Below are 13,036 nucleotides of genomic sequence, written 5' to 3'. Positions count from 1 at the left end.
CTGTAAAAAGAGGTTCTGCAGCAGCTGTGGTGTGAATTATATACTATTGATCACTTGCAGCTCCCAATCTGTAATGGGGCCCTCAGTTAGTGTTATCTATAATACTGGTGTCTTCTTATGTTGTAGAGAGGCCTTTGGGCCCCCGGAGCCTCCAGGGCCCCACAGTGATTGTTACCTCTGCACCCCCTATAGCTACACCCCTGCTATACATTACTAAGATCATTAGAGGACCCCTCGGTGACCTATAGGAGTCTGCGCCATCTTGTAATATTCTTACAATTTACAATAAGTAAGCAGAACAGAACATACAGAACATACTTATAACAACATCACAAGTAGGAGATACACGATCCCATATACTATGATGTCCCGGGGATTCAGGGGATATTTGGCCCCCCAGCCCGGGCCACCTTCCCGTCTGCAGACAGCCCAGTGCTGAGCATTAGGCAGGCAGGGGGTGGGTGATCCCAGGCTGGGAGAGGAGCGGTGTGGGAGGGGGGCAGTCTCATGACTCTCTCCGGGCGGGGCTCCCTCTGGCCGGATTGACTTGTTGGAGCCTCCAGTAAGGAAAGAAAGTGACAGGCTGCCCGGCGTAGGACGTGCTGACCCCGGGGAGCAGGTAGGGGGACCCCCAAAGAGGGGAACAGGAAATGGGGACAGGGTGAGAGCATCAGCATGGAGGAGGGAGACCTGGGAAACATTAACCTCTTGTCTGCAAGGTGGAGGGGACACAGGCAGCTAGTGAGCAAGGAGGTACAGATGTAGCAGAGCTGAAGAGGTTCTATAGTACAGAGGTTACAGGATTTCAGTATCCATAATATTATATGACTATCTGCAGTCCTAAAAGTGCACAGACAAGAAGATGTGTCCAAGGAGCTCACTCAGCTCTGCTACATATGTATTAACATGATGGTGACAGGTAAATATAAGTGTGTTCATGTAATGTATGTGGTGTGATGTGTTATAGCCCCCCCCACCCCACCAGGTGGGAATGGTTTATTCTGCAAATACAAAAACTGCAACTCCTGCAACAAAGTATCCAATCTGTTATTATTAGAAATTCTATTATTATTGTCACAGTCATTGAAATAATTGTTACTATTGGCAGTCTGTATCTTTATTACTACTACTAGTATTATATCATCTATCTATCTATCTCCTATCTATCTATCTTGCTAAAATTGATATTATTGCTTTTATTATTTATTAAACACATTTATTCATTTATTACTCTCATGCTTATCATCATTACTAGTCTCATTCTTATAATAATAATAATATTAGTAATATATTTATTATTATTATTATTATTTATTATTATTATTATTATTATCTCATTCTTGTCATTGTCCCTGCTCTAATGAGTTGTATGACCACCACAGACATAGTAACACGCTAGTCCTGGTGCATGGCCATAGGGGATACAGAGGTAGCAGTCACACCTGGATCCTGGTGTCTGAAGGCTCTTCTTCCACATAAGACTTAGTTCACACAGTGCTTTTTTTCCCACTTAAGAACAGCGTGCAGTTTATTTGCAGTTCTGTAGCCCATTTCTACCATGCTGGTAATCCAGAGGCTTTCAGTTCAGGTGCAATTAAAGACCTTGTGCAGTTTTTTTTTAGCTAAGCAGTGTGTAAACACGGCCTAATGGTATTATCAATTACACATGGTAGGCGGATGGCCCTGTAATAGTATTGGGGTCCTGGAGCTTGTGCCTCTGCCAAAAGTGATGTGGATGCAACGTGTGCTCTATACCATAAGGGCTATAGGGTGTCACATTGTGACATAACATCACATGACCTGATGTGACCACAAAACAATGTCGTTAAAAATTCTGAGCTTGATGTATTTTTATGTGGCATGCAACCTTGCCATGGCAGACTGCAGTGTCAGGCTATGTTTACATCTGCGTTGGACACACTGTCTCAATGTATGTAGAAGATCACCAGACAAAATGCTGCAACTATTTCTTTGCAAGTAGTGCTGTGCGTGATAAATATGGCGCTCAGTCTGGACGGACACAAATGCTTCACTACATTGTATATATTTATATACAGATGTACCAATGTTTATCCAATGAATCTTCATTGGTTTTTATTGTCTTCTGTGATAAGATATCTCGCTGCAGCAGTTTAACCAATTGCAGAAGTTCGGGTGAACTCTGCTACATCTGTATATACCCCAGCGAGTGACAGAATGTGTCCGGTCTGGTGCAAGAGTAAACCAGAAGTCATCAGCTCATAAGATGGTGCATTGACTTCTACTAGGATGCAGCAAGAGTTGTGATACAGTCGCAGGGTATTTGTAAACTGCCGCATAGTTGGGGCCACGGACTAGGACTTGTGACCACTTCTGATCCATGGTTGTAGCCCATCACCAGCTATACGCGTTATATTGTGTCCGCATGACATTTTCCAAATTTTATAAAGACACAACTCAGCCTAGTGCATCCTTATTTACTGCCTCCCTTGTTGCAAAAATTGGATTGGAGCAAACTGCTGCTGCAGAACATCTTGTTTATGGCTGTTTCTTATGATAGCTTACAGTATATTTATATTTTTGTGTTTGCAATCCTTTATCCCCCATGCAAGTTTTATATAGAACAAATTGTCCTTATAAATATCCCGCTTGCACAGAGAAGTGCAAGGGGTTGTTTCATATTAGGACATATGGATGTCATTGTGGGTCCAGTGCTCGGGAGTTGGGACCCCTCCTCTATATGCTCTGTGAGTCATCATGGGGAGCCACTAGAGTTAGAGCGTCTCCCACTCACTCAGACCCAGCCAGCTAGTCATATGAATGTCCGACATGTAATACAGTATTACCCTGTGGCCACTACTAGCCATTAGAGGGACAGGTGAGAAACATGACAACCAAGACCAGTCCCTGACCTGTACAGGGGATGGAGATGGAAGGAGAAGACTCTATCCACTGTGTAGCGCCCTGCCAGAATACCACAGCAGGGCTCCTTCTCACTTGAATAGGAGTAGAACTGCAGTATTATACAGTGGACTGAGCCTTCAGCTTCCAGCTCTATTCACTGTATACAGTGCAGGATCCTGATATTGGCCTTCGCTGATCTAATATCAATGACTTATCCTGATCATTGAGGGTCCCGGACCCCTGCCGATCTGATATTGATGACATCATACCGATAGATCAGCCATATTAAACTCCTGTGATATTCCTTTAAGCTTTAGCAGATAACCTGTGTGAGATAGATGACCAGTCTGGTGAATGAGGGTGACATCACATATATGGGTGTCTGGCGTAGCTCCAGTCTAATGCATCTGGCAAGCGTTAGCACCGACTTTGACTCTTGGTGGCTCCAGCTTTGTCATGTGACGGTGAGGTCAAAGATGCATATACCCATAAACACATATATATACATTACAATCTTACTGACTTTCTGTTGACTTATACACAAGCGAGAAGAGTTGTATGACTAGAAATGCAGACATGTGACGGGAAGAGCCGGCCGTACAACCCTGGACTGATATTACAGGATTCTCCAGGAATCGCTTTCCTGTGTATACGTATCTGATACTGTTTATATACTGATTCAGGAATCGCTTTCCTGTGTATACGTATCTGATACTGTTTATATACTGATTCAGGAATCGCTTTCCTGTGTATACGTATCTGATACTGTTTATATACTGATCCAGGAATCACTTTCCTGTGTATACGTATCTGATACTGTTTATATACTGATTCCGGAATCGCTTTCCTGTGTATACGTATCTGATACTGTTTATATACTGATCCAGGAATCGCTTTCCTGTGTATACGTATCTGATACTGTTTATATACTGATTCCGGAATCGCTTTCCTGTGTATACGTATCTGATACTGTTTATATACTGATTCCGGAATCGCTTTCCTGTGTATACGTATCTGATACTGTTTATATACTGATTCCGGAATCGCTTTCCTGTGTATACGTATCTGATACTGTTTATATACTGATTCCGGAATCGCTTTCCTGTGTATACGTATCTGATACTGTTTATATACTGATTCCGGAATCGCTTTCCTGTGTATACGTATCTGATACTGTTTATATAATGATCCAGGAATCGCTTTCCTGTGTATATGTATCTGATACTGTTTATATACTGATCCAGGAATCGCTTTCCTGTGTATACGTATCTGATACTGTTTATATACTGATTCCGGAATCGCTTTCCTGTGTATACGTATCTGATACTGTTTATATACTGATTCCGGAATCGCTTTCCTGTGTATACGTATCTGATACTGTTTATATAATGATCCAGGAATCGCTTTCCTGTGTATACGTATCTGATACTGTTTATATACTGATTCAGGAATCGCTTTCCTGTGTATACGTATCTGATACTGTTTATATACTGATTCCGGAATTGCTTTCCTGTGTATACGTATCTGATACTGTTTATATAATGATCCAGGAATCGCTTTCCTGTGTATACGTATCTGATACCGTTTATATAATGATCCAGGAATCGCTTTCCTGTGTATACGTATCTGATACTGTTTATATACTGATCAGGAATCGCTTTCCTGTGTATACGTATCTGATACTGTTTATATACTGATCCAGGAATCGCTTTCCTGTGTATACGTATCTGATACTGTTTATATACTGATCCAGGAATCGCTTTCCTGTGTATACGTATCTGATACTGTTTATATACTGATCAGGAATCGCTTTCCTGTGTATACGTATCTGATACTGTTTATATACTGATCAGGAATCGCTTTCCTGTGTATACGTATCTGATACTGTTTATATACTGATCAGGAATCGCTTTCCTGTGTATACGTATTTGATACCGTTTATATACTGAATTCCTTACTTATGGCGGCAGCCTGACATGTAGCAGAGGTAAAGCAATGCTCTGGGGTCAGTAAGGGGGCCACTCTTCGTCCCCTTTTTCTATGATATTTCCTTAACTCTTTAAACAGGAGCTCTGACTACGAGGTATGAAGTTCCTTGAGACATTCTCGGTGTTGACCCTTTCCTTCCTGCAGTAGTGCAGTATATCTTAGGGGCGCTGGGTATATGGATACCCTCTCTGAATACAAAGGACACATCCACATCTCCACACAGGGGCACAACCTGAGGGGGCCAAAAAGCTCCTCCATAATATAAGCAGACACCAGGCTTTTCAATAGCTTATGGTTAGGGGAGACACATTACAGATTTTGCATTTGGGGCCCAGGAGTTTCAAGCTACGTCTTCAAGTTCTGTCTCCACATGAGCTATGAGATTGACAGGCTGAAACCCAAACCTCTTGGGGCACCCAGAAGGTCCGAAAGCATTAAGACACCGGGACTCCTTTTTCTATCCACAAAAACCATGTCCGCATTGCATCAGTAAGTCATCTGTTCTCGAAGATCTGCAGAAAGCTTTCTGCTTTGACATTCTCTGCTTTCAGTATTTGGGTATTGGGCTGAACCATAGACATGAATTTTCAGGTTTTGGGTAAATTTCCTCCTTACATTTAGCCTTACTGAATTATAGGGCACCTGCAAACTAGGGGCACCACTATAGGAGTGCAGGTGCCCTCCCTAAGACCTGTCACATCCTTGTCTGTACGCGCGTCGCTTGTGTCTACCTGGCTTTACTACAAGAGATGGGAGGATTTACGAGAGTGTTGATGAAGCCGGATTATGGTCACCGGGATTTTCTGTGGTGCGAGTTTCCGTCCTTGTGACATGGCTCCTGGAGCTGTAATGATGATCGAGGGTGACATATATATATCATAATCGGATGATAGTTCAGGTTCCTTCCACTCCCCCTGGAGAAGGTATTAAGACGTCTCCGTACCTCCGAGCTCGCTGCTCGGCCACTTACTACTACTTGTGTATTAAAATAGACCGGCTCGTGCCTGATCCTATCTGCGAGATAATCTGCCTCCTTCCAGAAGGGCTGGAGACAGAGAATAGCTCTACATCACATTGTATTTAAAGGGGTTCTCCGGGGTAGAGATCCCCATTTCCATACACTCTACTGGGTTAATCGAGGTGGATCCTCCAAACAGGAGTGTAGAGCGGGTGCAAAGAGCGAATCCTGTCGCCTATGCCTGCTGTAGGGTTTAGAGGGTGCGGAACGTGACACAGTAGAAAGAATACAATTATTAGATCTTGTCGTCATCAATCACTGATGTAGATAGTGAACATGGCTCCGGAATGTGTGGTCGGTGACTGGCCATATAAATGACCTATAAATTGTCCATAGTGATATAATAGACGCCTGTTCTCATTATCCTGTATACATGAATTTTAAGCATAGCCAACGTCTACATTTCCGAGATGATTTAGAAGTAGATCCCATTGGTTTTATGTAGATGAAGATAACTAGTGTGGACGGCCGAGGCTCTGCAGCATCCACAGAGCCAATATTTGAAGAGGAATTTGAGATTCTTGAAATTCCTCTCTAGATTCCTCCATGTGAACCTGCCCTTGTGCATCTTCCCTGCAGTGACTACATGCGAAACCTTCCAAGTCATTTTTAGAGAGATTGTTGTACAAGTATGGGATTCTTGCAAACCCCATAGTCCTCCGAAGATCAGCTCTTCTTAAATAGAAGCCACCCCAATTTCTCAATTTCTGTCCATGTCTCTCGCCTCACTTAGCTCCTGCTCACTCCCTCTCCATAGACTTCAATAGGCACAGGTCATTTGATATCCGTTAGCTTCAGTCCCATTCTGCTGTAACAAGACGGATTTAGGGAGAGACTCCAGAGTGAATGTCAGTATAGCTGAGCGAGCAAGCAGGAAAAAGTCATATAAGTGGAGAAAGGAGCATTTTCTCTGATAAGTTACATTACAAAGTTCCTTCTAGTCCCTTGTACTATTGATTTATGTAGAGTCTTGGATAGTAGAGAACATGTAACACAATAAAGAGGTCTTACTGAGATCTAGTAAGGGATGGAGCAGTGATGTAAGCAGGAACATTTTTATATTGGAAATTTATTTTATTTTATTTCATTTTTTTTTTTTTTTTTTTGGGGGGGGAAGCGCTTTTATTTATAGATTACTGTAACAAATAGCTGTGGTATACTTTTGCACTTATAGTCCTGCATAGGACGCCTCCCGGGAGTCTTGATCTTATACCAGGAGCAGTCACACTGAGGACAGTTGCAGTGACTGATCGGATGGCTGCGACGTTACAGTCTCACCTTAGTCATTGTGTAATACAGATATGTCTAATTATCACTTATTACGTGTATCTGCCACTAATCTTATTACATCTGTGAATCAGCTCGCTATGTGTTTCCTCTACATGACTTTGCTGCCTTGCATTACTATTTTTATTACTATGCAATACGCCTTTATTTATGCAATGTGGCTCTTTGCATATTTTACTTTGTTAGTTCACACCCCGTGACAAACCCTTAAGCAGGTAATCTGGTTAGCACAAATTGCTCCCTATTAATAGAACTTGCTGGTCATTGGAGGTCTGACCACTGGGAGCGCTGTACTGTATCTCTGGTAGGCCCATGTGTAATGAATGTAGCAGATGCACGAATGATATACCTGCCACTCCATTCAGGACCCTCCATTCATGTGGGACCCCTACCGATCACACCATTCTGCATGTTACCCCCTATCCTGTGAATAAGGGCTAACCTATTGTAACTGGATCAGCCCTTTAAGACTGGGACCATCTTCATTTTTGCATTTCCATTGCCATAATTTATTTTTTGTGGGACAAATTGCACTTTACAATGATATCACTTACTAGTTTGTGCGTTGTACTTGAAGACTGGGAAAAATTTACAGAGAGGTGGAATTGGGGAAAAAAAACACATTTTTGTCAATCTCTTAAAGATAAAATTTTTAATGGTGTTTCCTGTGTGTTAAAAATGCTATGTTAGCTTTATTGGACCAGTCAGGTGATGCCAAATTTATATAGTATTTAAACAACAAACAGCGCCACCTTTCTCTATGGTCGTGTCTGGTATTGCAGCTCAGCCACATTCATGTTAAATGGAAGGTTAGAAATTTTTGCTTATATAACAATGACAGGAGATGAATGGGATCACAACAGTTACATAGTAGATGAGGTTGGATGAAGCCATCAGTCCATCAAGTCCAACCTATAACCCTACAATCCCCTACAGTGTTGATCCATGGGAGGCTCATGCCATTTGCTCCATTTGCTAGAATGGGCAAATCCTGAACAACGGAGGGATATTTTAAAGTGGCCACCTAGGGTATTGGTCAGTCCAGGGGTCAGTTGGTGTCTTCTTGACATGTCTAACCACTTCATAAGTTTTTGACTTTCCTATATCAAATTTATAGCTGAATAGTCCCAGATGGACTGGTACTTGGTCCTGCAGTGACGCGTCCCTGTGACCTTTACTGGACGTCATCCTTGTGCTATGGACATTACAGTCTGAAGAGGAGGTTCTGGCCCTTCATCATCACGTTACGTCTTCTACATTGTAAGCCGCATTCTTAAGACATTCCCGTAGGCCTGAGGTCCATTGTACCAGGCACTGCCCACTAGTTCTGGTAACTGCTATGGTCATAAGTCGGCCTTTGTGACCAGGCCATAGTACTATTCATTACTATGGAGCTGCGGGGGTTTTATGATGAGCGTATTCTTGTAGTCAGTGACTAGGAAGAACTTGGCATTTGATACAAAGTACTGTAAGACAGTTGGCAGGATCTTGGGCATTGTGTTATCGTGTACGTGGGCAATTACTTTTTCACATAGGCAATAGTTGTGTTCCTTAAAGGGGTCACTAACTTTTGAACAAACTTTGCATAAAAATTAAGTTCCCACTTCTAGAATCCACACCTTTCCTATCACTGGTCATGACATGGAGACAGATCTCTCCATAGAAGTCAATGGAGAGAACCGCAGACCTTGTCTAATATGAAGGAGCCCTTTAATATCATCACTACGTTGCATATCATCCCAGAATGAACGCTTGCTAGATCTGACCCTTCACCTCCCTGTGTCTTTTATATGGTTTCCTGGACGTCACGACGGTAATAAACCTGCAGATAAACAACAAGTATTAATAGCGCCGCCACCTCGTATATCAGGAGGGTAATCCTCATATTTGTGGAGGCGCTGTAATTGCTCGGGGCTGGTCGGTGTCAGCCTCCATATGAGTAAGACTTTCTGGTATCCTCACGTTTTCCTCTAGAACATCTGTTCCTCTACAGATGTCTCCAAAAACCACTGCAACTTATTATATCATGTGACTTAGTATAAGGAGTAACCCTTTAAGGTCCATGATTTAAAGGGAAACTCCAAAATTGTGCATGGTATTGCAGCTCAGTCACATTCACTTTAATAGAGCTGAGCTGCAGTACCACGACAACCCATAATCAGGTGTGGCGCTATATCCAGGAGACCATAGCTAGCCCTGTTTTATACTCCTGTATGATTCTGTAGAACCCTGATATTTGCGATACATTGTGGCTCATTCCAGACTTGTTACATTGACACTAACCTTGTTATCTATATAACCGCGCGCTACTGTTCCTTCCTTATCAGCCAGACTCTCTGAGATAGTCTGACTTTATGGTCTGGCAGTTGTCATATAGTCAGGTCATCATTATCATGTACAAGTCCCAATATTATAATTTATATTATGTTTTTTTATGTCTTTAACCCCTCCCCTTTCCTCTGGTGCACTGGAGTGAGAAGATTTATGATACACAGCCTTCCGCTGTCAGAAGGGAGAAAATTAACCCTTTCTTGGGAAAAATAGCCAGTTGGCCAGCAGCTTATAGTCAAGGAGGGATTCTGTAGCACAAAAACAGGGAATGAATATTATTATGGGAGACTGACCAGGGCTGGGGATGATGGGAAGCTTGTGTGCACAGACGTGGAGAAGTTATCATGGTGGTCTAGGCTGAGATAGAAAAGGAAAGGGAAATGTACATGCTGCTACATGTATGGATGGGATGTGGCTGATGGTTATGAGGAAAGCCTTTGCATTAGGGTCTGTGTGCTTTTGGTTATGTTACTACCTGATGCCGATCCACTCACCCCACTGCTACCTGTAGTTCGGTGTTACCTTTTAACCTTGGGACCTCACTCATTGTTTACTAATGTCAGGGAGTTTCCAAGTGCTACAGAGATGGCAGAATCCCCCTCATCACACATTTTACATAAGGCTCAGGGGTTGGTAGAATTTCTAGAATATCCCTGGTGGGTATGGAGTGGATTAGTGGTTAAAACTATGGATGAATATTGATATCCTATATCCCAGGTGGTCTAGGGTGATGGGGGATTTAGAGTGATGGCCTGTATCCATGATGGTCTTGGAAGTTGAATGGATTTATATTGATATCCCATATTCCTGATGGTCCAGGATGATGAGGATTTCAATTTAGATCCTGTATCCCTGGTGGGCTAGGGTCATGAAGGGATTTTAATTGATAACCCATATTCCTGGAGGTCTAGGGTGATGGTGGGTTTTATATTGTGTCAGAGTGTTCAGATCAGATCTTTAAACTAAGAAGGAGGGCCGGGGTCCTGCTTTAAGCGACTACTCTAAATGTGTCCGTACTTCTTCTTTCCGTTTCCTAGTTGTATAAGAATGAAAGTTCACCCTCAGCAGCAATATGTCTGAGCAGCTATACTAAGTATATGAGGTCACATGTGGGTGGCAGAGGCGACTGTGATTACCTACAGATCAGTGTATGGACCCCCCAGATACATTACTGCCCCTGACGCAGCCCTCAGACTATACTTTGTTTTGGAGTTCCAAATGCATAAAGGGATTCACCAGATCTATCTATCTATCTATCTATCTATCTATCTATCTATCTATCTATCTATCTCTCGTCTATCTATCTATCTATCTATCTATCTATCTATCTATCTATCTATCTCCTGTCTATCTATCTATCTATCTATCTATCTCTCATCTATCTATCTATCTCTCATCTATCTATCTATCTATCTATCTATCTATCTCCTGTCTATCTATCTATCTATCTATCTATCTATCTATCTATCTATCTATCTCTCATCTATCTATCTATCTATCTATCTATCTATCTATCTATCTATCTCTCATCTGTCTATCTATCTATCTATCTATCTATCTATCTATCTATCTCCTATCTATCTCTCATCTATCTATCTATCTATCTATCTATCTATCTATCTCCTATCTATCTATCTATCTATCTATCTATCTATCTATCTATCTATCTATAATCTATCTGTCTGTCTTTGCTTCTATACATGTCTACCATTGTACATACTAGAATTGTATTTTATAATGTGATGTTTAGGCCCGGTTCACATCTGTGTTCAGGTTTCCATTCATGGAGTCTGCTTGGGACCCCCCAAACAGAAACCTATACGCATTAAAAAGCGGTTACTTTCAGGGTCTCCAATTATTATACTCTGGGGCCTGAAAAGACCCCGGAGTATAATAATTGTTCATGGGTGTTCATTATGGGGCATGATGGTGTGTGTAGGGGCCACTATGGGGCATAATAGAGCACGCAGGAATGGGGCGGAGGTCGGTCGGCCGAGGTCTTTGCTGTCAGTCAGGAAGGGGGGGGGGGCATGTCAAAAGTTCGCCACGGGGCCCCACCATTCCTAATTACGCCACTGTCTGGTAGCCTAGGTAGTTAATAACACCTGTTCTTTAGTGGACTGACAACCTCTTCAAGCAAGGGTCATGTCTGTGTTCATTGCAATGGCGCAATGCAGAATCTGTAGCATGCCCGCCACCATGTAGGCCCGAAGATCCTGCTGCGACTGTTGTCTCTGTACCGCTGGGTTCACATCAGCATTCGGCAGTCCGTTCTCAGGTTTTCGTCTTCTGCCGAGTCCGGCTGTGAGCGGCGGTGAGCGTTTTATGCTCTCCGCCGTAAAACCAGTTTTTTAAAACCGGACACAGAGTACTGCATGTCCGACTCTGTGTCCGGTTTCACCGTGGAGAGCATAAAATGCGCACCGGCGCTCACGGCCGGACACTTATGGGTTTGAAAGATGCCGGCAGGTTTCCGTCTCTTGTCCAGTTTTGTGCAGGAAACAGAAACCTTTAGAATGGAGACCGGACGCTGATGTGAACGAGCCCTACCCAGTTTCAGTTATGCCCCTGGTTACCCAGATTTCCCAGATTCTACTACATCTAACTACGTATCTGTATAAAGATATATCCTCTGTCTGATGGTTGTGTTGACAATATAGATCGCTAAGTTCTATGATAGACCGGAACACAAAACGGACAACTATGGATCCCAGAAATGATGGACAGGAACAGATCCTGACATTGCCTATACTGCGGTATATCGGGTGTCTGTTTTTCGGTTTTTTTTGTTTAATTTGGGCATCAGGGCTTGTTCGTCTGATGGAGACTCAGATGCTGATGTGAATGTAGCCTACGATGGGCGTCTCTGGTTGCAGGAGCAGCGCCGTGATCTGTATAGGAACGAGGACTGAAATCATTGTAATTCTCTGCATACCTGAAGATAAATGATGTGCGGGTCTGACTGCGCCAAGGACAAATTATACCCGTCTGTTCTGCTTATTGGCAATAGTTTTAAAAGGGCAGAGCTGTATGGCATTGTGTCCGGGGTATGGAGTGCGGGGCCGGCCAGACCTTCTCTATGTAACAGATCTGATAGTGGGTAATTGTACATCATATGTGCCAACACAAAGTTCCCGGTAGACCTGCCAGAGTCCCTGGCCCCTCACAAACTGAGCATTGTTCCCACGAGATGGTTCTAATGAGAGAATGAATGTACCGGCATCAGCAGTAAGAGCTGCAATAGTATCAGGCTGGCAGCGCCAACCACTCTGGCCCTTTGTTGGCGATCATCACATGTGGAGACAAACCTTTTAGCTTTCCTGGCATTCCTGAACAATAATGGTCCTGTGACCGGCCGTCAGGACATGCTGACCTATTATTACACCGACCCTCCATGTTACTCAGCCCTGATACAAAGCTGTGCACAAGCAGCCGCCATGCTGGCCATTGTCAGGGGCAGGTGTGGGCAGCCCAGACTCCGCGCGACCCTGGCTGTCCATGAATGAGCCTTTTTTCTCATGACTTGTG

The 13,036-nt window shown here is 43.1% G+C and overlaps 1 protein-coding gene across 1 annotated transcript in view; it reads left to right on the top strand.

Annotated features, from left to right (window-relative positions):
• The first annotated feature begins 525 nt into the window (after window positions 1-525).
• DNMBP (dynamin binding protein) overlaps window positions 526-13,036 on the top strand; it is a 59,041-nt gene continuing 46,530 nt past the window's right edge. The window contains exon 1 of the mRNA XM_075257762.1: window positions 526-619. The gene's annotated coding sequence lies outside the window, so the exon portion shown is untranslated. The remainder of the gene's footprint in view (window positions 620-13,036) is intronic.

The sequence above is a fragment of the Leptodactylus fuscus genome, chromosome 10 (genome assembly GCF_031893055.1).
Source record: "Leptodactylus fuscus isolate aLepFus1 chromosome 10, aLepFus1.hap2, whole genome shotgun sequence".
In the NCBI taxonomy this organism is placed as follows: Eukaryota; Metazoa; Chordata; class Amphibia; order Anura; family Leptodactylidae; genus Leptodactylus; species Leptodactylus fuscus.
Note: the sequence above shows the minus strand (reverse complement) of the source record. Positions and strands in the feature narration are given on the sequence as shown.